At 46.8% G+C, this 23,156-nt stretch overlaps 1 long non-coding RNA gene across 1 annotated transcript; it reads right to left on the bottom strand.

The window, feature by feature from the left end:
* Window positions 1-863: 863 nt before the first annotated feature.
* Window positions 864-11,173, bottom strand: LOC140684953 (uncharacterized). Its single transcript, XR_012058005.1, has 2 exons — window positions 11,070-11,173; window positions 864-4,956 (listed from the first exon to the last, which is right to left on the bottom strand). It is a non-coding gene; the product is annotated as an uncharacterized lncRNA (long non-coding RNA).
* Window positions 11,174-23,156: the final 11,983 nt, after the last annotated feature.

Genomic DNA, 23,156 nt, shown 5'->3' with positions numbered 1-23,156 from the left:
TCGGGCTGGGGATGCACAGTTGGCACCAATTGCTGCTGTGAATATTGAATGCGCAACACGAGTTGGGTCCTGAGCCCTGTGGAGAGCCTGGACTCCTCTCCCAGTTGGGGAAAAATCTGAAATGGAAAAATCTGAAATGTTACAAGTCCCTGCAGGTATTTAAAAGAAGTGTGAACACTTCTTAAGGGACATCTTTAATGGTGAGCTTGCCTGTGCCAGGTTGGACTTGATGGTCTCAAGGGTCTTTTCCAACCCCACTGATAATGATAATGAAAGATGCAGAGGAATTACATGTATTTATCAGGGAATAATACCTGTTGGTTTGTTTGGGATTTTTTTAAACCTCTATCCCTGTCTTCCATGGGAAAAAGCAAGATGCTTCTGTACTCAAACCAGAAAATTTTTGGTCCTGGGAAGATATGTTTCATGATGATGACAGCCACAGCTCTGAATAAGGGTCTTGGTAGGAGAAGCAGGAAAATGGGAGAAGGCTCTGTCTTAGTCCAGCTGGGGTTTCTGAAAGATGATTTCATGACCACCCCTGTTCCAGAATCAGCCAAAAGAACAAGTCATGTTTATGCTTTATGCAGACCATATGCCGCCGAATTTTTTCATCGAAACAGCCAAAAACCTGGCTAGATGGAAGTGTGTGGATAATGCATTTTACCATCACCAATGCTTCATGTCTAGATGCCTTTGAAAGCAACTCCTCTAAAGATTTATTTAAACTTGCTCTTACTCCCTGCTTGAGTTTTGGCTCATGTCTGCACTGAATCGCAATTGATTTTACTTTTAAACATAGTATCAGATATTTTAAAAACCCCCTTTGTCCTCCACCAAAATAAAAAAAAAAAAAACAACTCTTCCTCGAAAAAATGAGATATTTATTCTCCTGCTCTTGTGCGAATTCGTGTCTGTTTCCTTCCAACTCCTCACTTCTGGCCAGCTGCAATTCACTTTCTGTGCTGAGATGGGCTGGAAGGGAGGCTCTTCAGTGGGACATTTTTAAGCAGTTGTTTGCAAGCCCACCGTTAAAAGCTCATCTTCCTCCCGCTGCTGAGCGTGTCCTGTGGAGCCGTGTCCCCTTTCAGGGCTCAGCCGTGGCTGCGTGGCTGCAAATCTCATCTTCTCGCCCGCCTGGGGGGTAAACCATTTGACCTGTGACCTTCAGCTGATCCGAAACCTCCATCAATCCTTCTGCAAAGTTTCACTGGAATCAGGGCTTCCAAATGACCCTTTGCATAGTTCCTAAAAGGAAAAGGAAAAAGACAATAACCCAGTCAAAAAAACACCCCCAGCCCTGTGCTGTTTTCTGTTGTTTTAGCAGAAACCAAACATAAGTCATAAAAACACAGGCAAGAAAAATAGAGCACGCTGGCTGCCAGAAAAACAAATCGTAACAGAACATAGAGGGGCCTCTCACAGGGAGGAGGCAGGGAAGAAACACCTGTGATTCCCATTGAAAATCCCCTGATATCTGCATTCCCCCGTTCTGCTCCAATGAAAGTTCTCGTTGCTCTATCTCTGACCCCGGGGCAAGGTCCTGATGCAGAGAGGTCCCTCCTTGCTGGGCTGCTCGGGCCAGTGAATCCCAGCTGAGGAGCACAGAGAGTTCCTGCCAACTGTCCTCATGTCATTGCTATGGTTATCTCAAAGTGCTCTGCAGATGTTTGCCTGCTTAAAAAACAAAAGGGGAGAAAGAAGGAGCAGAGAGAGAGGGAGATAAAAACAAAGCTTTAAATTTTTCCCTCCCAACAGTTACGCCACAACTGCTAAAAACCTTGGATGGAGGCAGAGCTGAAGTTGCTGATTTGGTTTTGGATGGTGATGGTCCCTCGAGGCTCTGGTGGAAGATACCCAGATGGCCCACGGGGACATGCTGAGCACAGCCAGTGACAAGTGAGCAGGGATGGTGTCCAGGACATGTGCAGAGCCCCTAGACAGGCGTGATTCTGCTTTGGCCTTTCCTGGAGAAGGGGAATATTCCCAGGAGCTGTGTTCAGCCCTGTGACATCCCCTCTATAACAGCTTATAGATCTCTTTGGATAGAATTTTCCTAAAACTCCTTTATTACAGGGTCAGCTTTGGGCATTAAAATCAGCTAGGCACAACTGAAATAGGCACTTCTGCTCACATTAGGCACAAATCCTCCTGGAAGCTGTCAAAAAACAAGCTTTGGTTGTTAGAAAGTGTAGCAGTATCAGAACAACTCCTCACTGGATAAAGAGCCAACACAGCTGCACTGCCTCCAGGACTCCTCCTAGGACTCTGTGCAGGGTAGACCTGGCCATGAGGTGACCACAGACTGAGCTTTAGGGCACAAACATCCAGTTTTCAGCACCAAGGCACATAACCCCACCTGTGGATGGTGTTTGCAAACTCCATCTCTTCTCTGCCTGTCACTGTCCCACCGTGTTCCTGACTGTCTTCCCCAAATGCTCCTTAACCAACATGCACAGGGACAGTGGGACTTGGAGGAGAGATCCAAGACATTACAGAGACCTGAACATGGTGATTATACATTTTTTGTGGTTGTTTAATAACTTTTTCAGACTTGGTGCTTACAGGAGGCAGGGACATAACTGAGGTGCTGTGGGTGTGATTTGGATGAACAGGAGGACATCAAACAGGCTCTTAAGGAGCTCATTTACCTTAGAACTGCTGCAGCACTTGCACTGCTATGTCCAAATGACACACAGGGATGTCTTAGGGGTGTCCAGCTCCCCTGGAATCAACAGGAGGATTTTTCCATCTACTTACACGAGCCCTGGGTCATGTTAGAAATGAGTGTGCATGCTCTCAGCAGCAGCACCAGTCTGCTGGGCTCGGGTGTGTTACCACAGGACACAAACCACTGCATGGTGGAATGGCTGTCCCTAAACCACACTGAAAGAGAAACAGCCTGGGGAGAAAGCTCCCTCTGTTATTCCATGCGTGGTAGGTTCAAGCGCACAGTGTTTTCAAGGATATTTTCTGAGGCTGGGGCGGCCAAATGTTGTTTCAAAATAGTGCAATTTCCTTTGCAAAATGGGGTGAAGAATCCTTATCAGGGAAGCAGAGCCCAACTCAGAGCTGAATAGAAAACAGTCTTGCTATAAAAAGCATCATTGCCCCTCTGAAACATAAGCCCAGGCACATAAAGAGCTCAATTCAGCAATACATGTGACCTGGGGTCTCCAAATTGTTTGCCTTGCTGTAGGACAGGAAGAGAGCCATGGCTTGAAACAATTTGACAAGCCCTTTCTTTGGAGCTGCCTGACTTACCTTCAGCAGGGCAAAAGAGGGAGCTCAAGTTAAAGGAGACAAGGAGCTGTGCAATGGATCATGGAGCCACGGAATCCTTCAGGCTGGAAAAATCCTCTAAGAGCATCGAGTCCAAACATTCCCCCAGCACTGCCACGATCACCACTGAACCATCTCCCCCAGTGCCACATCTCCACGTCTCTTAAATCCCTCCAGGAAAGGTGACTCCACTTCCCTGGGCAGCCTGTTCCAACGCTTTCCAAAACAGCCCTTTCTGTGAAGGTTTTCCTACCTCCTCACCTAAACCACCCCAGTGCAATTTGAGCCCATTTCTTCTTGTCCTATTGCAGATAAAACTTTTTTCCCAGGACAAGGAACATCCCAAGAGTTCTGGCATGTAAATCTCCCCTGATGTCATCAGATCTGCCTGAGCATCTCCACAGCAGAGTGGGGGTTCCATTGAAACAAGTGTTAAGACCAAAGGCTGTGTGAAAAAATTACCTATTTTATTAGAAGTGCTTGATTTCGGGTAGGCTTCAAAGTTTATGGACTCGTTGAAGATGCTCACTAAGTGTTGTTGCTTCTTCCTTTCCTTCTCTTATCCTTCTCTCCCTATGTGAAAAAGACCAGCAAACACAAACAACCCAGATGACGGGAAGAAGTGGGCTTCAGGCAAGACGAGAAATCAGGAAACGTTTTGGAAAGCACTTCAGTAAACATTGGCTGAAACTCCGAGGAAGTGGATTTCTTCACGTCTTGGAGTGGAGAATACACTCTGATGTAGTCTGTTACATGATTTCCCATTTCTTCCAGACACCATATCCTTCTCCCATTTTAGAGAGCTGTGGAGATTTTTTGAGCACATATTTGCAGCTGTGGCTTTGCAAACAGGGACCGGGCATGTGCTGGGCTGCTCCTTCACCCCTGATGTTTGCATGTCCCTTGTGCAGCCTCTGCCCATTCTCCCTCCTGGGCATTGCTCAGGCTCAGCTGTGACAAGGTGATGTGCTGGGGGACCTCTCCTAGGTGGCATTTGGGCCAGGACACTGTCCCACACCAGGACACTGTCCCATTTCCAAATCCCTTTCCAATTTCATATTGGGGGTCTTCTCAGTGCTACAGTGTTTGGCATCTTCATATCCAAGACAGACTAAAAATAAACCTACAGACTTAAAAGAAGGAAGAAAAAAAAAAGCAAACTTGAATCAACACCAAAGACTGCATGATCTGGTAATAATTCTTGGAAGATGATGTTTAAAGGAGAGCTGTCTCTGCGGTCAGTGCAATGTGTCTCTGGAGCTTGCAGAGGTTTGGTTCATCCAGGGCTCCCAGCCCGTGGCTCTGCACTCAGGCTAATGTTACCCATAGCTGGCCACTTGGGGTTGGTTCTCCATCTGAGGAGATCACTGCCCAAAGAGGGATAAAGAGTTCCTTTCTTCTGGGTAACATCCGAAATCACAGCCTGAGCCCTGGTAACTGATACTGGAGGCTTCAGTTCTGCCGATAAGGGGGATTGCTTCTTTTCCTTGTTGTTGTTAATCCTGGGACTGGAGATCAGTTGCAGCGCAGGTGTCTGATTTTCATTAAAATTGCAAATTGGACTGAATGCTTGATCAGATAACAAAGACATCATTGAAACCATGTGTCTTCCTTCAGCAGCAGAACAGGACAAGACAAAGAATTTCCCAGTGTGTGTCCACTTGTGCATATTTACTGCAGAGAGAGAGAGTCTTAATACTTTGGTCATGGGTGAATAAACAGCTTCTAAGAAATGCCAACTCTATCAAACTTGCTGCAGCTTTGGAACAGCTTTAGAGCTGAATAGAAGAACTACAGTATTAGCCCTTTGGGGAAAATACAGGCTGCCCTCAAAGGAAATCAATTAACTGTAGCATCTCTTTGGTCCCAGTTCATCAGATCCTCCCTTTTTATCACAGCACTTAAGTGATTTCTTAGCTTAATCATGAGCTTAAGTGCTTTGATGAACAAAGATGGACTTTCACACATGCTGCTGTCCTCTGCAGAATCAAGACCGTGTGTTTTTTACTATGGGAAAGAGAACAAGTTCAATAGAAAGGTTCAACCACTCGTTCTGCTTGGGAATCACATGCAACAAACTCATCTGGAGTAGGAAGGAGTGGGGGCTGATGGCATCTACACAACGTTTGGAAAGAAAGTTCCTCATGCAATGTCCTCCTGGCAGCTAAACAAAGTGATTTTGAAGTAAACAAACAGAGAAACACTGTTTCCTACAACAACATTTCCTGACAAATGCCACTGCGTTTATGTCTTCATTATGTTGTTTCAGATCATCGTCCTCTCTTCTTCCCCTTTGTGGCAAATACCCTTGGACTTCCCTTAGCAATGATGAAGGGAGAAGCTAAGGAAAGGTAAATCCAATCCAAATTATTAGCTAGCAGGTGTCTAAGATAATTCTTTAAACGCTCCAGAAACCAGGATTAATGAGAAAGGTGCTGAGCTGTGCCTACACATAGTCAAGCATTTATTTAAAAGCTGTGAGACAGGGTTTCAGCTGTGACCCATTTCGCTGGTGTTTGCAGAGCTTCTGAAGGGGTTGTATTGAAAATGGAACATGTCAAATGGGTACCTGGCATTAGAGGAACACTGAATGATCTTCTCTTGGCTGTCAGTAGGTTAGACACAGCCACAAGAGTTTAGGGGTGAAAAAAATTCTGTGCAGGGGAGTAGTGATATCCTGGGCTAAAACCTTCTTATTTGGAGGTTCTTTACCAAGTCTGCCCTACTCCATGGTAATGTTGCAGGAGGAATTCCTCAAGGAGAGTAGACAGATTAGGGAAAATAATTCTTGACTTTTACACTGAGACAGTAATGAGGCATTCCTCATGCTCTGCATGCACAGGGAGCAACTCAGCTTTGGAAACATAACCTGCTGTCCTGGTGTCCTTGAGTGAAGCCTGCTCAGCCACGGCCGTCTCCAGCAAGTCCCATCTCATTTCTGGGGCAGTTTGCTTTGCTCTGGGTGAAGGACACGATGCAGACATTGCTCTGGCCATGGGGACAGCCATGCAGGGACACCTGGCTGTGCTGTGCCCAGGCAGCTGTGCCTCAGGACACTCTGGGTGATGGTAAAATGGGCAAATTCAGATAATCTGCAACCCCGAGAAACAGCAGAACTCCCTACCCCCAAATGCTATGAAAAACATATGAAGGCTGTGAAACAAATTGTTTTCTGAAGAGTGGGCATTATTTAAAGTTTACAGAAACATGCAAGGAATTCCTTTGGGACTAGGACACACAATACAGACATACAAACGGATTGCTCTGAAACTTCCTGTGCAATGAGCACTCAGTATTTACTGTTCACTTTCATCTCTGGGTAAATGGGACATAATTTGAAAATATTTTCATTTCTTTCAGAGCATCACTTGGGATATCTGTAGAATCACTCAGCGTCACGATTCCAAGAAATCTGCCAGGATTGTGTTCTGAAGTTTGCTTTGGATAGAAAAGGACTCAAAAGGCCATAGATTATCCCAGGACATATCAAAACATGCATTAAAAATTTCCGTGTTCTTGAACTTGTGCAGAAGTCAGCCCCATTCAGTCAGTTCTGTTCAAGTTTAAACTCAAGGGACTTTCTCTCTGCTTGCCAGTGTGTCAGTGCCTTGAAGGGAGGTGGAAGCTGCTCACTGGTCTCCGCCCTGTCCTGTCAGTGGAGAAGCAAGTGCTGGAACAGGCAGGGAAAGCATTTGGGCTACAAAGCGTGAGAAAGGGCTGGCCCGAAATAGGCTGTGTCGAGTTACAGCATTAATTAGTGCAGAGGAGCAGCATTTCTAACCTTCTCCCATGGTAGTGGAAATCTGACAGGAAATTGCTGGGTGTGTGGCTGGCAGATGTGCCATGAGCCCAGCCCGGGGCTGTGCTGCAGCAGGTGGTTTTAGGGACAGCAGCCATCCAGGAGCTTTGGGAAGCAGCTGCCATTGTCACTATGGAGAAAATGCAGTTTGCTCCAGCTCTGCTTTGCTGTTGCCTAAAGGGATGAACATTTCAGGGAGCTAACATCCCATCGTTGCCTTTTGCTTTAACTTAAAGGATTTCCAGTGCAGAAATCGTTTAAGTTAAAGCAGAGCTCCTCCATGGGCAGAACATCACCAAAGGACACTGCTGTTTCCCTCGCTGTCACCTTCTCACTCCCTCTTGTACCAGCAACAACTTGTGGTGAGCAGTGAGGTGAAGGTGACACAGGGTGGGACACTGGCATGGGGACAGTGGTACAACTCCTGTGGTACCGAGCTTGTGTCAGAGGATGCAGCACAGAAATGGATGTCACAGCCGATCACTCATGGAATGGCACCAGAAAACCCTCCCCACGTCTGTTTGAGACATAAGCTCTGCCCATCCCTCTGTTTCAGACCTGTTACTAGACATTTCTAATCACAGCAGAATGGTGGCAAGAAGCAGCTGAAATCATCACTGGGCAGGAGGTTACAAGCAACAAGATCAGCAGGAACCCCTTGCCCAAAACTATCTCATAAAGAGAAGTGGGCAACACTGGTGACCCTGAGATTGTGTGAGGTTTTATCAGTTTAAATAATCTTATCTGGCAACTCTGTTCTACACAAAAGCTGGAGATTCATGGTCATCCTTTTGCCTGTGCTACAGTGGCAAGTTGCATTTCGGGGTGGCAGTAATGGAAAACAGATGTTTAAATGTGCACAACAAGAAGCAAAAAAGGAAATACAGCAAGCACAGTCTGACGTGGGCAGGATGGTATCTCTGAGTTGACAAAATGAGACCCATGTTCATGAAACACAGGATTAAATAAGCTGCTATTTTCTAATTGTTGTGCAAAGCTGCTTTTGTGACAATAAAATTTCAGTCCTTGTAATATATCCACATCAGAAATTTATTTTAGCAGAGTCCGCTCCTAGTTCATGCAGGGATAAACTTTTGTCCAAGTGGTGCTGCAGGAAAGAGCTACACTGCCAAAAAGACAATGCAAGATTCATTATTTGCCCAGCACACTGCTGCCAGGCTATGAAAAATGCTTCTAAGTATTCTTTTAATTAAGAAGAGATACTTCCACTGAGTAATGAGGAGACCTACTTTCAAATCAGAGAGATTCCAGTATTTCAAAATTAGTTTCCATTCCAAGTTGGATTTCTGAAATGTCTATTCAGAGAGTTTTTTTAGTGGTGTCAAAATAATATGCCAGTCAAAATACGTGTCTCCTACAATATTTAAGCCTTCAGTGAACATTTGTAAATTATTACCATGAAAAAGAGTCCAGTTGAATAATGTTTCTTTTCCTTTAAACATCAAAACAGCCTCCTGAAGTACATTACTTTGGACATGCTTAATTTTTGCATATAAAACGAATTATTTTATTTTTCACACCAACAGTAGCAGTATCGGTGAGTTTCAGTTTTATTTCTCTTCATCAAAGGCATGTGACGCAAAACATGAAAATAAATTATTTCATAAAACTGCTTTTATGGCATGCATTTAAGCATGCAGAACGACAGTGAGATGGTTTAAAAAAATTAGAATCGCTCTATTTAAAATGATAAAGATCATCTTGTCCCTTTTCAGCGTGTCTCCCTGTTATTCTTGGATGAAGAATAAACAGTCTCAGAGTAAACGTTGCATTGAAATCCATTGAGAAAAAAATTAAACTTTTATATTATTTGCTGGGAAAAATGATGATTCTGCGAGCTGACATGAAGGGACAGATTTTCAACATTATTCACCCATTGAAAATAGCTCCTATTGTTCCCAAGTTCAAAAGCCTCTCTGGTTATTGCAACTTTGTCCTAAATGTGTAGCTGAACAGTTGGGCTGGGACTCCTAAAATTCAGTTGCACACACATCACTTCCCATGCAGTTTCTGCCCACCCCATGCAGGGATGCTTCTCCCACCTCCAGCGGTGCCATAGACACTGAGTTTGTACCTGCATTTCACAGGAGTGTGGGTTTGGCTGCAGCAGGAGCCCAGAGAGGTTACAATAACCTCTTTTCCTCACTCAAAGCAGGACTTTGGCATTTTACCATGTTTCTGATGAGTGCATGAAAAGAAATGTGGCTGTTTTGTCAGATCAGCCAGTGGTGGATGTAATTGCTGCTTTGGGCTCGCCAGGAGATGAAAGGTCTCCCTTAGGTTGAGGGATGTTCTGTGGTTTGGGCACTTGCTCTTCCTACTGGGTCTTTTTGGGGAGGCCCTTTCCCTCATCTCATCTCTTCATCTCATCTCATCTCATCTCATCTCACCTCATCTCATCTCATCTTCTGCTCCGTGTCCGCACTGATCAGGCAACAGGGTTTCACCACGAGGATGTTGCTCTGGGATTGCAGCCCTTATTGAGATAGCACAAGCTGTGATCAGCTGAGAGGCTGTGTCCCCAGGCAGGAGCAGAACCCACTCCCTATCTGGAGGGCTGGAAGAGCCCCCAGCCTGCTCGGAAGGATCCGTGCAAGGCAGCGAGCGCTGCAGTTGTGGCCAGCGATCCTCAGGCCCCACTAAAATGTCACACATGATTTCTCAGTGGAACTGCAGCAAGATAAACAAGATTTGGTATGAATTTAAACATAACACTGGTTATATTATTTGGGAACAAAGCAGTTGCATAACCCGTGGAAAACAGCACAGCTGTTCGTGCCGGACAGTGCACCAGGAGCCGCGCTCTGCTCCCTGCCAGAGGTGCGCCTCGCTTGGGCTTCCTTGTCCTCTCCTGCATGGTGACACTCGCTCCCAGTGCCAGGGTCCGAGGCAAATCCACCTCCAGCCCCTCCTGTCTGGTTCAGGAGACACCAAACGAGTGGATCTCCCGTGCTGCAGAGCCCTGCTCTGCCTCGCTGCGCTCCCTCGGCCGTCGGTGTGCACAGCATGACAATTGGATTTGCTGTGAGATTAGGGCAGTGTAATCTCATTAAGGATGACAAGCTCCACTGGGCTGCTCTGCAGCGTGCTGTGTGTGCCCCTCACACACACAGAGGCAGGGCTTTGATGAGCAGAGGTAATGGTCCTGCCAGCTCTGCAGCACCGTGGGGAGAGGCTCTGGATGGAGCTGGGCATCAGCACAATCCCACGGCAGCAAGGTCTACCCGTGTGTGCTGGGATGCTTGAGAAGAGCTAGACCTGGGCCAGCTCCCAGTGAGTTGTCCTCATAAGTGGCAGAAGCCTCTGAAGGTCACTGGGAGGGGTTAACCCCACCCTGAGTGATGCTTATGGTCCAAGCAGACCCTGGACTGCATTCACCAGAGCTCCTCTGCAAGGTGACAGCCTGCATGGGAAGAGGGGTGGCTGAGGACTGTGCCAGTCCCAGACAAACACTGTCAAACCTCTCCTGCTCACCTATCTCAAAGGAGACTTCCAACCATTAATGCCTGAGCTCTGGTGAAACACTTTCCAAAATATCCCATATTATATGAAAATATAACATAACATGTTTATAATGTAATATATTCCTGTTATTTTCTTTGCCTTTTCTATTTTTATGTGCTAAAATTAAAATAGAAAAGGCTAACAGCTAATTTGCATATGCAAAATAGACGTTAACATGCTAATGATTGCCTGCAAATAGTGCAGGCACTAATTCTTAAAGGAAAATGCTTGAGAAGGAAAACCAGGACCTAAACCACATGGCAAGCATTAAAGCAAACAACTGTCTCAGTGACAACAAAAAGAGAAAACTAATCCTGCAACTTTTTTGCGTGTTCAGTTTTATTCACATTCCCTCCCTGGGCATTAGATGGAAATCCTTCTTTAGTGAAAAACTCTGAGCTGGGCTGAACACGGCTGTGTGCTGCCATGCCCATCCTATTTCCATGAGCCCCACTGATCTTACCTTGGGTACAAGCCTTGCTCAGTCATTTCAGGACACGTCATGGATGCCCCCACATAGAAAAGAGGAAAAGCAAACAGGACAGCTTCTGTGTGCTGATGCTCTGCCTTATTTCTTCTCAGAAAAGTTGCTCAAATACTTCCCTGGGTTGCAAAATATTTTGGAAGCTAAAGATAGTCCAGGCAGAAAAACAGACATCTAACTGACACTGAGCAAATAAATATAAGTTATGAATAATTCTTAGTGAAAATAAAACCCGTGAGGAATGGAGCTTGTAACTAAAAACATGGAAGGAGGCTGGGATGATGGCAGACTCTGCTGATAACCACTGGCTCCATCCACAGGATCCAACTGGGGCTGGAGAGTGTCCACAATTGGTGTTAATGCTACCAAAACCCGTGCTGCAGGTGAAGGGAACTGCAGTACTCTCAGATGGTGTGGCTTGTGAGTAGTGCTGGTGGCTTCCAGAGAGCAGTGAGCGTGCTCTGGGTCTGCAGGAGTACCTGAACATCACTGGACATGAAGGCTGTGGACGTAAATGCAGTATCACACAAAGAGACTGAAGAGGACTGAGAAAGACTCTAAAGGCTGAGGAGTGGTTTTGCAGCGTGGGCATCCTCTTGTCTGGTGTTTCAGTTGTGAGGTAGTTTGGCATCATGGGCTGAAGCCTTATTCTTTCATGGGATCAGTGCTTGGTTCCCCATCGTTAGGCTGATTTCCTTGGCTCAAGGGGGTCAAAAGCACTGGCTGTCGTTTGCAGGGATATATTTGTGGTGGTGCCAAGATAAAAGCCTGTTGCCAGCCACGGTGCACCCAAGGCACTTTCATCTCCTCGATGCTGGGGCACTGCTGAGCCCAGCTGCTCCCCTGGGACAGGCTCTGTCCAGCACACACAGCCTCTGTCCCAGGGAGGAAGGGCTCCTTTCCACAAAGAACTGATGAAATGATGTAAAAGACTGGCAAAAACAGAGGAGAAAAATACTCAACTACTTAACACTTCCGATAGCTGCTGTTGTTTTTATTCCCTGGGGCTGAACCAGGGCTGTTTTGCAGAGTGGGAGTAAATCCCATATTGAAATACCACAATGAATATAAGCTATTAGCAATGCCTCGATAGAAACGCAAGATACAGCCACAGTGATCAAGAGGGATATGTCAGAGATGATTTCACTGCTCCAGAAGCTAATGAGCTTGTTAGAGGAAGACACTATTATTAGCTGCTGCAGATCCCTGCAGCCTGCCTGTTCAATAAGCTGCTGCTCGTGGGGTTTGGTTTGCAGCATGGTTTATTGCAGAGCATGAGCCCACATGGTTTCCATCCTGTGACAGCATCCTGCAAAGGCCACATGGGTGTCCCTGGGGATGTCAGCTGTGATGTGAGCCATGCTGCAGGCTCCCCAGACCCCTTCATGCACCTGCTTAATCTCCTTGGGCTCCATCCTTCTGCACCTTTCGCCTGGAGGGGCTGGGGGTGTGTTCAGCTACTCCCATGGGAAGATGCTGAGAAAAACCTATTGCAGTGGTTGAATTCCTGGGGCCACCCTGGGTTGCTGTTGAAGCTGCAGCTTCAATCCAGCCTTGCAGACCCCACAGATTTCTCACTTTACCCTGGGGTAAGCTGTAAGTGAGTCCCAGGCCATAGCAGTCATGCTGGTGGTTTGCAGGTTGGGGAAGTCCATATGGGCCAGTACAGACTTAGAGAGTAATTAAAGTTGGAGAAGAACTCTCAGATTATTGAGTGCAATCATTAACACTGCCAAGCCCACCACTAAACCATGTCCCTAAGTATGACATCTACCTGCTTTTTGAGCACTTCCAGGGATGGTGATTTCACCACTTCCCCAGGCAGCCTGTTCCAATGCCTGACCACCCTTTCAGTGAATAAATACCTCCTAATATCTAGTCTAAACCTCTCCTGATGCAACTTCAGGCTGTTTCTTCCTGTTCTGTCACTTGTTACCTGGGAGAAAAGATTGACCCTCACCTGTCTACAGCCTCCTTCCAGGGAGCTGTAGGGCAGTGCCACGTGAGGGACAAGCTCAGCTGACGGGCGCCGCTGTCACTGCTCCTTCAGCAATCTCTGGCCATGTTTGACTTCAGGGGGATGTATATAATGGCTCAATTCAACTTGAAAGCCCTTGGATGTGATCCTTCTCCTTGTCTGGACAAGGCAGGTTGGTTTTTCTTAATGCAGCCAATGCTGCTGGGCAGGGCAGGCAGGGAAATGAGATCAAAGTTCAGCCGAAACCCTTCAAAGCTAAGCAGCAGAGTAACCTCTGATTGGGCTCTTAACTAAAGCTGCACAGCCACCCTTTGAAAGTGCCTGGACCCAGCATAAACCTTGCATTATGCATGGGAAACACCCAGAGCAAATGCTTTTATCACCCAGAGCAATCAGGGCTGGTTATTAGCCGAACACAGCATTAAGAGGACAAAAATTTGGCCTGTTGATGCTGCTGAGAGAGGTTATGAGGTGCAATGAGTTTTCCACTCAGAGAAACAAGACTGGAGTGGGAACATGGGCAGCAGAGGTGAAATGGGATCTCCAGAGAAGGCTGAGCTCACAGCCCATCAGGAGTGGCTCAGTTACCCCCAGCACTGTCAGGGATGCACATCCTGAGGCTGCTGCTGCTGCCTCACTTCTGCAAGCAGCTTTGAAAGCAAATCTGTGGTGCTCACACCAGCCTGGCTGCCTCCCTTTGTGCATTAATATGGCCAATACAGCAAAGTCTGAGCACCCCTGTGTGTAACAGAGGACACTTCCAGCCTTTCCCAGCTGAAATAGTTTGTGTGAAGCTGTTTGGCAGCAAAGGGAGTTGCAGCAGCTCTCAAGGTTATGGGAACCAGGAGAGGAGCCTGAGATGTTGGGGGGAAGTCGTGGACCTCTGGAGGCTCTTCTTGGCCCTGCTACAGACTTTCTGCATGACATTAGCTCCACTTTTTTTTTGTGAAAAAATGATTTTCATTTGCTGATGATGGGGTCCTTCATCTTTTCTGGTCTGGGTTCTCTCTTGGTACATGGAAAATGCTTCCTTTTCTCCAAGGGGCTCTCAGGATGCACGTCTGCTCTCACTACTGAGGTGCTTGCAGATTGAGGTGATGAGAAACCTATAAAAACATATCCAGCTCTGTCAGAACTGGAAATGAAATGGGAAACAAATGTTCACCCCATATTAGAATAAGCGCAGAGGGATTGCTTGTTCTGTTGGAAAAAAAAAAAGAAAAAAAAAAGAAGAGTAATTCTGCACATTTTGGTCTCCATTTGGTGTGGAACTGCACAGCTGTGAGTACTCCAGGGTGAAATGACAACCCATCCCCGAGGTCGCTCCTAGGAATACTGGGCCTTCAGAAAGAGGACAGTTTTAAACAATTTGTTCCTAATTGAAAGAGGTCACATGAGACTGCCTTTACAAAGTTTACATAACAAAGAGTAATTCTGTTAAGTAAAATGATTAATTCCTGTCATTGCACATCAAACGGCGCAGTTACAAAACAGCATTGTCTATGCTCCCATTGCATTGAAAGCCATTTTCTCTCCAGTCTCCCTTCCCAGAGCTCAACCTTTTGACAAAGCCTTAACTCTTTGGTGTTATTCAGCACAAGAATTTGTGAATGGGAAGCGAGTAGGCTGCCATGGATGTGTGAGATATGTTATGGTGGTGTGGTGGCAAGCAAAAGACAACAGCTCTTTAGAGTGGGCCCAGCTCAGCCAGGGCCCCAGAGCAGTGAGAAACGCTGGCCAGGACAATGCCTTGGTTGTCACCATTCCTCTGCACAATCAGGCATTGAGGGAGACCTACAGCCCAAAATGGCACATTTGGACTTGGAAATTTTTCAATGGTGTGCTGCACAGACGTGTCAAGGACCCAGAGCAGCAAACAGCTGAGTAATTTGGTGTTGGGATAACCTGGGAGGACATGGATATCCTCACACCCATCACAGTGTATGCCTGGGGTGTACACAAGTGCCTGGGGTCGAAGAGAAGCTGGCTGTTCTGAGAAACTGAAAACCCTGCAAAGCCCCTGGGTGATGTGTATTGTGAATGCAGGCGAACCCAATGGGAAGAAATGACGATGTCTGACTCAATTCAGAAGGCTGAATGATTTCTTTATTGTAACTATGCTAAAATACATTAATATACTATATAAAGGAAGATACTAAAACTACATACTACTTTCTCTAACTTGAGAGTGCAGCCCCAGGTGGGTTGGATTGGCCACCAGGCTCAAACAATCCTCACCAGAATCCAACCAAGCATCACCCCAGGTAAACAATTCTCCAAACACATTCCACATGAGAAAAACAAGGAGCAGAAATAGGAATTGTTTCCTCTTTCATTTCTCTCTGTGCACCTTAATGAAAAATCCTGAGAGAGGGAGAAATGTGCTGCCACAGATGTGTGGGAATCTGATAGGAGGAGAGGCTTTAGCTTTGGAGCAACACCCTGGTACTGCTGCAGGGACAGATCTGGGTTTGGAGGGGAGGCTGTGTGTCCATGTGGCTGCAGGGACCCCAGATGCAGCACCCTGCCAGTGGTATCAGAGGTCCTTTGGTGTCCTCAGGACAACCCTGTGTCCCTGGGCTGGATGCCACCTCCCTGGTGCACTGGGCAGTCTTTGCCCCTGCAGGCTGGGATGCACTGGGGTGCACACCTTTGTTGGGTGACTTTGCTTGAGGCTTGCACTGGCATTTAAACCCACTGCTGGATTTTAATATGATGTCTCCACAGCCCATGAAGTTTAGGGGCATTTATTTTCTTTCCTGCTTGTCTCTCTGCTCACATTTTTAGCCCTAAGACAGTCTCTTGATTGATAAGAGCCGCAGAGAAAGAAGGTGCTCATAAGGGCACAGAAGACACAAATTTGTGTTTAATAAGGCTTTAGTTCTGCAGCTTCTGAAATTCCTTGTTTGTTAAAATAGTTTGGGATTTTTTAGTATGCAAATTTGTCTTTCCCCAGCCTGTGAAGTAGAAGTGACTTTCCTGTAAGAAGCTATTCTTGCTTCCTTATTCAAATAGAGCATTTATTTGCTCTGTTCATGTTTTTTCTCATTACAATCCCTTTCCTTCCCTTTCTCCAACCTCCCCTTGGGTCTCTCCTTCCTTGCCTGCATTTCAGTTCAAAGCCCTGTTGGAGTTTTCCATTCTCTTCTAGGGCTGAGTCACTGACTTTTGTCAGCCTCCCACCATGGATGGCAAGGGAGAGGAGGAAGAGAAAGAAGAAACAGACAGAAATTGCTTCAACACCAGCCAAAAGCTGCATAAAAAGGCCCAAATGTTATGGCTTCTGCAATAAAATCAAGCACAAGCCAGCCCTGCCAAATCTCCCTTGAAATGCTGGAAATCTGGAAGTGCTCAGTGCAGTTGAAGAGCAGATTTTTAACCTAAATGTCACAGGAGGGGTCGGGGCACGTGTCCTGCTGTGGGGACAGCAGGTGGGACCGTGGTGTCCTCACCCTTTGCAGGCACAGCCAGGCTCAGCATCTCTGCCCTGCTCTGGGGACATCTGCTCTGCAGGGAGCTGGTGCCACCCATGGCTCATGCTGCACTTTGGTGGCCTGGCAGCTCACCTGGGGCAGTTTGAGTTAATTCTGGATGAACACGTGTTAGAGCAATGCAAAGAATGGCTGAACACCCAAATCACCCCCAGAGCTGAGGGAAGAAAGCTTTGGGATGCTGCTGCATCCCAATGCCATCTTCAGCCCTGGCCATGCACAGACCAAGCTTTGGACCCTGACTTCCAACCAGTGCCCAGGCTGCACAGGCAGGCAAGGCAAATATATCCCCTGTACAAATCACCCCGTGCCTCTTCCCCCCCTCATTTTCATGGCAACAGATCTCATTTCCAATGAGTGAGAAACCTGCCAAGCCTAATTAATCTGTCTGCAATGATGACAAGTTTCCCCTTGTTGAAATCAGACTCCTTGCTCTAGCAGAAAGCCCTGGGCTCAGCATGGCACCCGGGGTGCCAGAGCCCTGCTGCTGCCTGTGGGCAGCTCTGAACCCCACTCAGCACCCTTGGGTGCAAGCAGGGCTCAGACTTTGGATTTTCCAGAGCATCCAAAACTCATGTGCCCAGGCCTCTGCTTTCCCTACTCAGGTAGAAATGATGGAGCAAACAATTCTGTGTCTACAGGGAGAAGTTCCATCTCTCCCAGGTCTTTGCCTGGAGAGGGAAGTGTTGAGAATTGCTCCACAAGGACATTTGAGCTGGATTTTTTCCCGTCTTTGATTATCTTCTAGAAAAGCCCATTTTTCTCCACGGACTATATGAGTACTAATCTTCTCCCCATCATGCTTCCTATATTAAACACCACCCTTCTCTTCACCCACCACCTTTTAATGGTTTTCCAAGCCCAGAACAGACCTTGCATGGTTTGCTTTCAAGGCACTTGGGTCCCAGAGCTCCCAGAACAGGTGAAGGTTCATTTCAATGTAAGTCAAATAAAATCTACTTCTGCCATAAAAGGCTACCACTGGGAAGTCTCAGGCATTTTCTGCACCTCTTGCCATAAACCTAAGAAGTTTTAACTGCATTTACTTATTTACTTGTGTCACCAGCTAATCTGTTCTTTTGGGAAAGCAGATTTTGTATTGTTTGTCATTTCAGAGACATTTTTTCCATCTCTTTCATGTGCTAAATCACAAGTTCTCTAATGTTGCAATCCATTTTTCTCCATAAAAGTGTTTAATTATGATAGATTAGATTGGCCTTTCTGACGGATTAGATAGGTTTTCAGGTTTGGCCTTTGAAATTACAAGGGAGAGCAGGAGACAAGTAGTAAAAAACGTCCTCATAGTGAAAGGTTTGGCTTCTTATCTTCATAGATTAGCACCCTGCCTCTGCAAACAGCTTCCAGAAAGCTTAATGAGTCTGTGGGGACTGACTGTTATCAGAAATAGTTGCTCTCTGGGGACTTGAAGGGCAAGGAGCAGGCACTTTGATTTAATGAGTAAAAATATACTGTGCTGCCCACTGCAAGGGCCATTAACCAAAGGAGGCCATGGGCTTCCTCACTGTCCCCTCTCTCTGTCTCCATGTACACCACCCCAACACATTTTGGGAAATCCCAGCACAGCCAGTGGAATGGGATGGGTAAAGCTGATGATTTAATTTCCCAGTCCTGTCCATGGCAAGGCCTGGAGTCTGGGACAAGACATGAGTGGGCAAGCCAGTGTGGTTTCCAGCTAATAAAAAGGAGTCAGAGGGCATCCTGCCCACCTGCAGCTCTCTCATGGCCTGTATTCATGGCAGAGCAACATGGTCTCACTCTGCCTGCCTCCAGGAGCTGGGCAGGGATTTCAGGAACTGGGAGATGAACAGATCCAAGTGCATCTTCTGCTTCAGCCGTGCCTGTGATGGGCTGTGCCCCTCAGCTGTCATAGTGTGAAAAGAGACTGGGCTGCAGAAGGACAAAAGATGGAAAGCAAAATCCTCAATTGCAGAAGTGTTGGAAGGTCCTTAGAGAAAAAGTTCTGCAGAGAACAAGTGTTTCCAAGAGGAGAAGGAATGGATGGATCAAGCTTGCAGAAGCTGTGGGTGAGGCAGCATCCAGAACACTCACAGACAGAGAGAGGCTGCACGATGGGGGGGGAGTGTGTCGCAGAAGCAGCTGAAGCAGCTTGTTTAGTCTGGCAGAGATGAAGGGTGAGAGGGTGGTCTCTATAAATGGTCTCTATAAATACACATTTACAAAGCAGGGCCCCATATTTATTTATATTTTAATTGAATCGGTTTAAAAATGGGAACCCTGGTGTTGTTATTTTGCTTCTGATTGTTTGGGTTGTTTTATTTTGTTTGGGTTTTTTGTTTGGTTTTTTTTTTTTTTGAGGGGGGAGGTTGTTTTGTTTTTCTTTTCTGAAATAAATACAGTAGGGTTCACAGTCATTTCCACATATCAGGATCCTGAAATTTCTCCATCCTATATAAATTTTCAAGTGTTCCCATTTACTTTTATCTTCTTTTCCAGCAGGGTGAGTTCACAGGTGGCAGGGGTGGAGGGCGTGAAGGAGTGGCTCCTGCCAAGAATGACCTGTACCTCCAGGAGCTGTGTGGGAACACACAGGATCTCCAGGTGCAGCCCATGTACTTTGTGCTGTGTTTGCTCTGTGGTGTGTCCCAAAATCCCCGAGGCAGCCTCAGCCCAGCAGTCAAGGGGCTGGTTGTTTGGTCACTCACAAACTTGGGCATTTTCAGGCCAAAAGGAGAGTGTTGTCCTCCTGCGTGGATGTCTCTGATCTCCAAATCTGCCCATGGCTTCCTCCAAGGAATATCTCATGGCAGGTTCATCACAGACTTTAACTAATACAGAATATTCTCCTTTCAACAAATCAAAGCCCAAAAGACATCCTGGGCCTTGGCATTGTGTCTTTAAGGGACAGTCTGGGCATTCCTGGAGGGGCTGCAGGACTCCTCTCATCTGGATGTGTGGTGTGGTGCCCTGTGGAAGTGCCACAGCCCCAGGGATCTTCTACAGGGCTGAGCTGGGCACTGGGCTGCAAATCCCATGGGGGAGCTGCACAGGGAAGTGCCAGCATGTGGAGAGGACTCCCAAAGCACAGCAGATGAGTTTTCTGAGCGAGGATGTCACCTCCCTGTCTTGGAAATGCCAGTGTCTCTTTTTCTTTTTTCTAACCAGAAGAAAGAAAAAATTGTCGTGAAGCTCGTGCAGGTTTCTGAAGCTGCTCTGGGCCTGCAGCTCCCAGCCAAGGAATGCTCGGGGGGTGTCAAGGCAGCATCACTTCCCTCTGTGGGAAAAGAGCCAGGCATTGCCCCAGAGAAGGCAGATTTGTCCCTCTCTACAGAAATACCTTCTGTTGTGGAGGTGGCTGCAGTGCTGCATTCCCTGATCCTGATTCCAGCAAAACAAACAGCTGGGTTGATTGCTGGTTGGTGGGAAAAAGTGTCTTAGGAGTATCACCAAGTCATTCTCCTCTGGAACAAGCCCCCAAACTCCCCGGGGCTGCAGGCTCAGTTTTGTACTGTCAGCACTTGGAGAAACCCTGTTCTGGCAAGGGAATCCGTGCCTTCCCCTCATGCTCCTGGATTAATTAGAAAAGTCTTCAAACATCCCAAACACAATGATTTCCCTGTGATTTTTCAAATAAGCAATTTATTTTAGAAATAATGCCTCAGCCTCAGGGACCTGCTATCTATGCAAGTAGTTTTTATTAACTGCAGAGAGGAATCCTTTGGGATGAAAACATCAGCTTTCAGAAGACTGTAATACACTGCTAATTTGTACTTACTTATTTATTTGACAAAAGCCATGAAAACTGAATGGCTTCCCAAGGATTATTTTAATCTCCTTGCCATTCTCTGGGTATTGTTTGTATTCTGGGGAGATCACTTGAAATTTCAGCACTGTCTTCTCATACAAAGGATATGCTATTAACATGCATATTCTTTGGCAGCATTTCCACATGCTTTTTGAACCAGGAAGGCATTTTTTATCTTGCTTTCATTTGAAAGGTGGAAAAGTTGTTTTTCCATTAGGGCAGATCATCAAGGGAAATAGTTCAGACTGGAAGAAATCAGTCACGGGAGTGTCAATTCAGCTGCACAGGGCCCCAGAGGAAAGACTGGAGGAGTTTGGCTCTGTCTGGACTTCATCTAACACAGCAGACTGTCCAGGCCTGATGGCTTTTTGGTGTGGACAGTGACATCCAGGGAACCTGTGAGGATCTGTGGGGCAAAGTGAGGCTGGATGTGGCATGGAGAAAAAGGGACCAAAGCCTCAGCCATGCTGCTGAGCACTTTGAACCTGTGGCATGTGCTGGGTGCAGAGCCTGGCTCCTTCTGGGCTCAGTGAGATGCTTTTGGCAACAGAAAGGATTCAGTTCCCCTGTCAGCTGGGCTGAGAGAAGCTCCCTGTAACCCAGGCCAGCCTGCAGAGCTCGACTCTTTGGCTCACACTCTTTGGGGTAATCTGAATTAGCAGCTTTCTCCAGACATGAGTCTTTTTTCTGCTGCAGCAGGAGGATGGGCTGTTTTTACCCATGTGGATGGATCCAGAAGGAAATTTCTGTCCACAGGAGGGGTTTGGAGCAGAGATGCAGTGGGGTATCCCCCCCAGCATAGCTGGCCACCCCAGGAAGGGGCTCTGTGAGGCTCTGTCTTCCCTGTGCTCCTGGACATCCCCCAGCAAGACTCTTTATGTTTTGGCCTAAAGGAGTGTGCAGCTGTTTCGCTGCCTGCTTTGGGCCTGGGACAAGCTTGCCTGGTAATGTCTCACTTTGGCTTTCCCAGATCTGTTTGTTGGGAGTGATCTTGTACATCACCTTGTGCTGCCAACCTCATCTGCAGCCAGGAAAATGAATGGCCCCAGCTGGCTGCATGTTTTTCCCTAGAGAAAGGGCACAGGTGAGAAGGGAAGGTGCCAGCAAACATCCAAAATTGGGTGTCCTGGGAGATGGCTGGAGACGTGTCCCCTTTTCTCACACGTGCAGGCAGTGCCCTCTAGTGCTGCTGCCTTTTGGACTAAGCTGGGAATGTTAAATCGCAATTTGCAATTTAATTAAATTGCAAGAAAAACAAAGCTCTGGTCTGAGCTGACAGCACAGACAGATGGACATAAATCCCTAAGCTCTGCCAGCACCCCGGGCATGGGTGGCCGTGGTTGCCCTTCTCCCTGGAGGGGCTGCAGTGGTGGTGGCCATGGTGGCCACTGGTGAGGAGAAACTGGGAGAGGTGAGACACAGAGGAAATCCCACTGGACACTGGCCTTTCCCCCTGGAATCACAGGAAGTTCTGGAGTGGGAATCACAGGAAGAACACAGATAATGGGTGGTGGGTCTGCAGGGATGTCCTCTGCTTGTGGTGCCTCATGTCCCCACTCTGGTGGCAAGGAAACCTCCAAACTTGTGGCACACTCAGGCTGGGAAGCTCCTTTACAACCTGTCACACTCTGCTGCCACCAGAGCACCACGTTTCAACCAACAGGTGATGACAGTCACACTCCTGGTGAGACGGGTGCCATTGGTAAAAATGGGGAGAAAAGTTAAATCTGTTTTGAATTAGGAAAACTACAATGTTAGTTTAGGCTAGAGACTTCTTTTGTATCTTTCTTCCTTTTGTTTTTTCTACTAAGAAATGTTTTTTATTGTCTTGCGAGTGTTGAACATTTTATTGCTTCATTTTCATTCTTTGATCACAGTTTGTTTGTTGTTGGCTCCTGGCTCTAATCACCTCTGCTTTCTGGAAGGCAAAAAAGGTTTTTATTTTCTTAATGCATGTATGTTTAATGAAAAAAGAAAGCCCAAAAACTCATCCTACCTCTGGCTTGAAGAAAATTTTCATTGGCACCATTGGGAGGTGAAAAGCTTTTCTATTAAACACAATGAGAAAGGAAATTTGATCCATATGATTCCACACAGCCTCTTCCTTCTTATTTCTGGCAGCATTCTCAGAGGATGTCTTTTATCTTCACATCATCTTGGCTGACACCAGCTACAGCCCATGTACTGCTCTCAACATGCTTGAGCCCAATCTTGCTGCTGAAAACACCTCCCATTTCTCAGCCAGGAAGGTGTCATTTATTACTTCTACCCCACTGGTCTCTGGGGACTGAGTGGGGAGCAGGTTTCTTCTGTCTTAGTTGATGTAAATACACACAATTAAAAATTGCTGACTGCCTCTTAGAGATGGAGGCCAGTGGGAATGGGCAGACCCTTGGCACATCCCTCAGGCTGAGGTGCTGGAGCACAGCTGTGCTCTGGAAGTTTCCTCCTCTTGGAGAATGGTTGTAGGAGAGGGGTCACGGATCAATGGAACAGTTATTCATTGATACCTCTGTCTAAGAGCCCAGAATCAGAATCAGGCTGTGTCTGGCCTGGGAACAGAGCTTGGGACATTGGCTCTGTGTCTAGGCCTGGGAAACTGTACAAGGTCTGTCTAGGCCTGGGAAATAGAGCAAGGTTGGAATGAGATAAGGCTGAGCACATCCTTGGAGATATGCTTGTACAAGAATAGGCTGTGTGACAAGGTGTGCCCAGAGAAGATGGGATGTGCCATGACGACGTGACTAGAGATGAGAAACTTGGCTTAAGGAACCTGGCTATAGCTGTAAATGCACGTAGGCTAAACAGAACAA

The sequence above is a fragment of the Taeniopygia guttata genome, chromosome 12 (assembly GCF_048771995.1).
Source record: "Taeniopygia guttata chromosome 12, bTaeGut7.mat, whole genome shotgun sequence".
NCBI classification, from domain to species: Eukaryota; Metazoa; Chordata; class Aves; order Passeriformes; family Estrildidae; genus Taeniopygia; species Taeniopygia guttata.
Note: the sequence above shows the minus strand (reverse complement) of the source record. Positions and strands in the feature narration are given on the sequence as shown.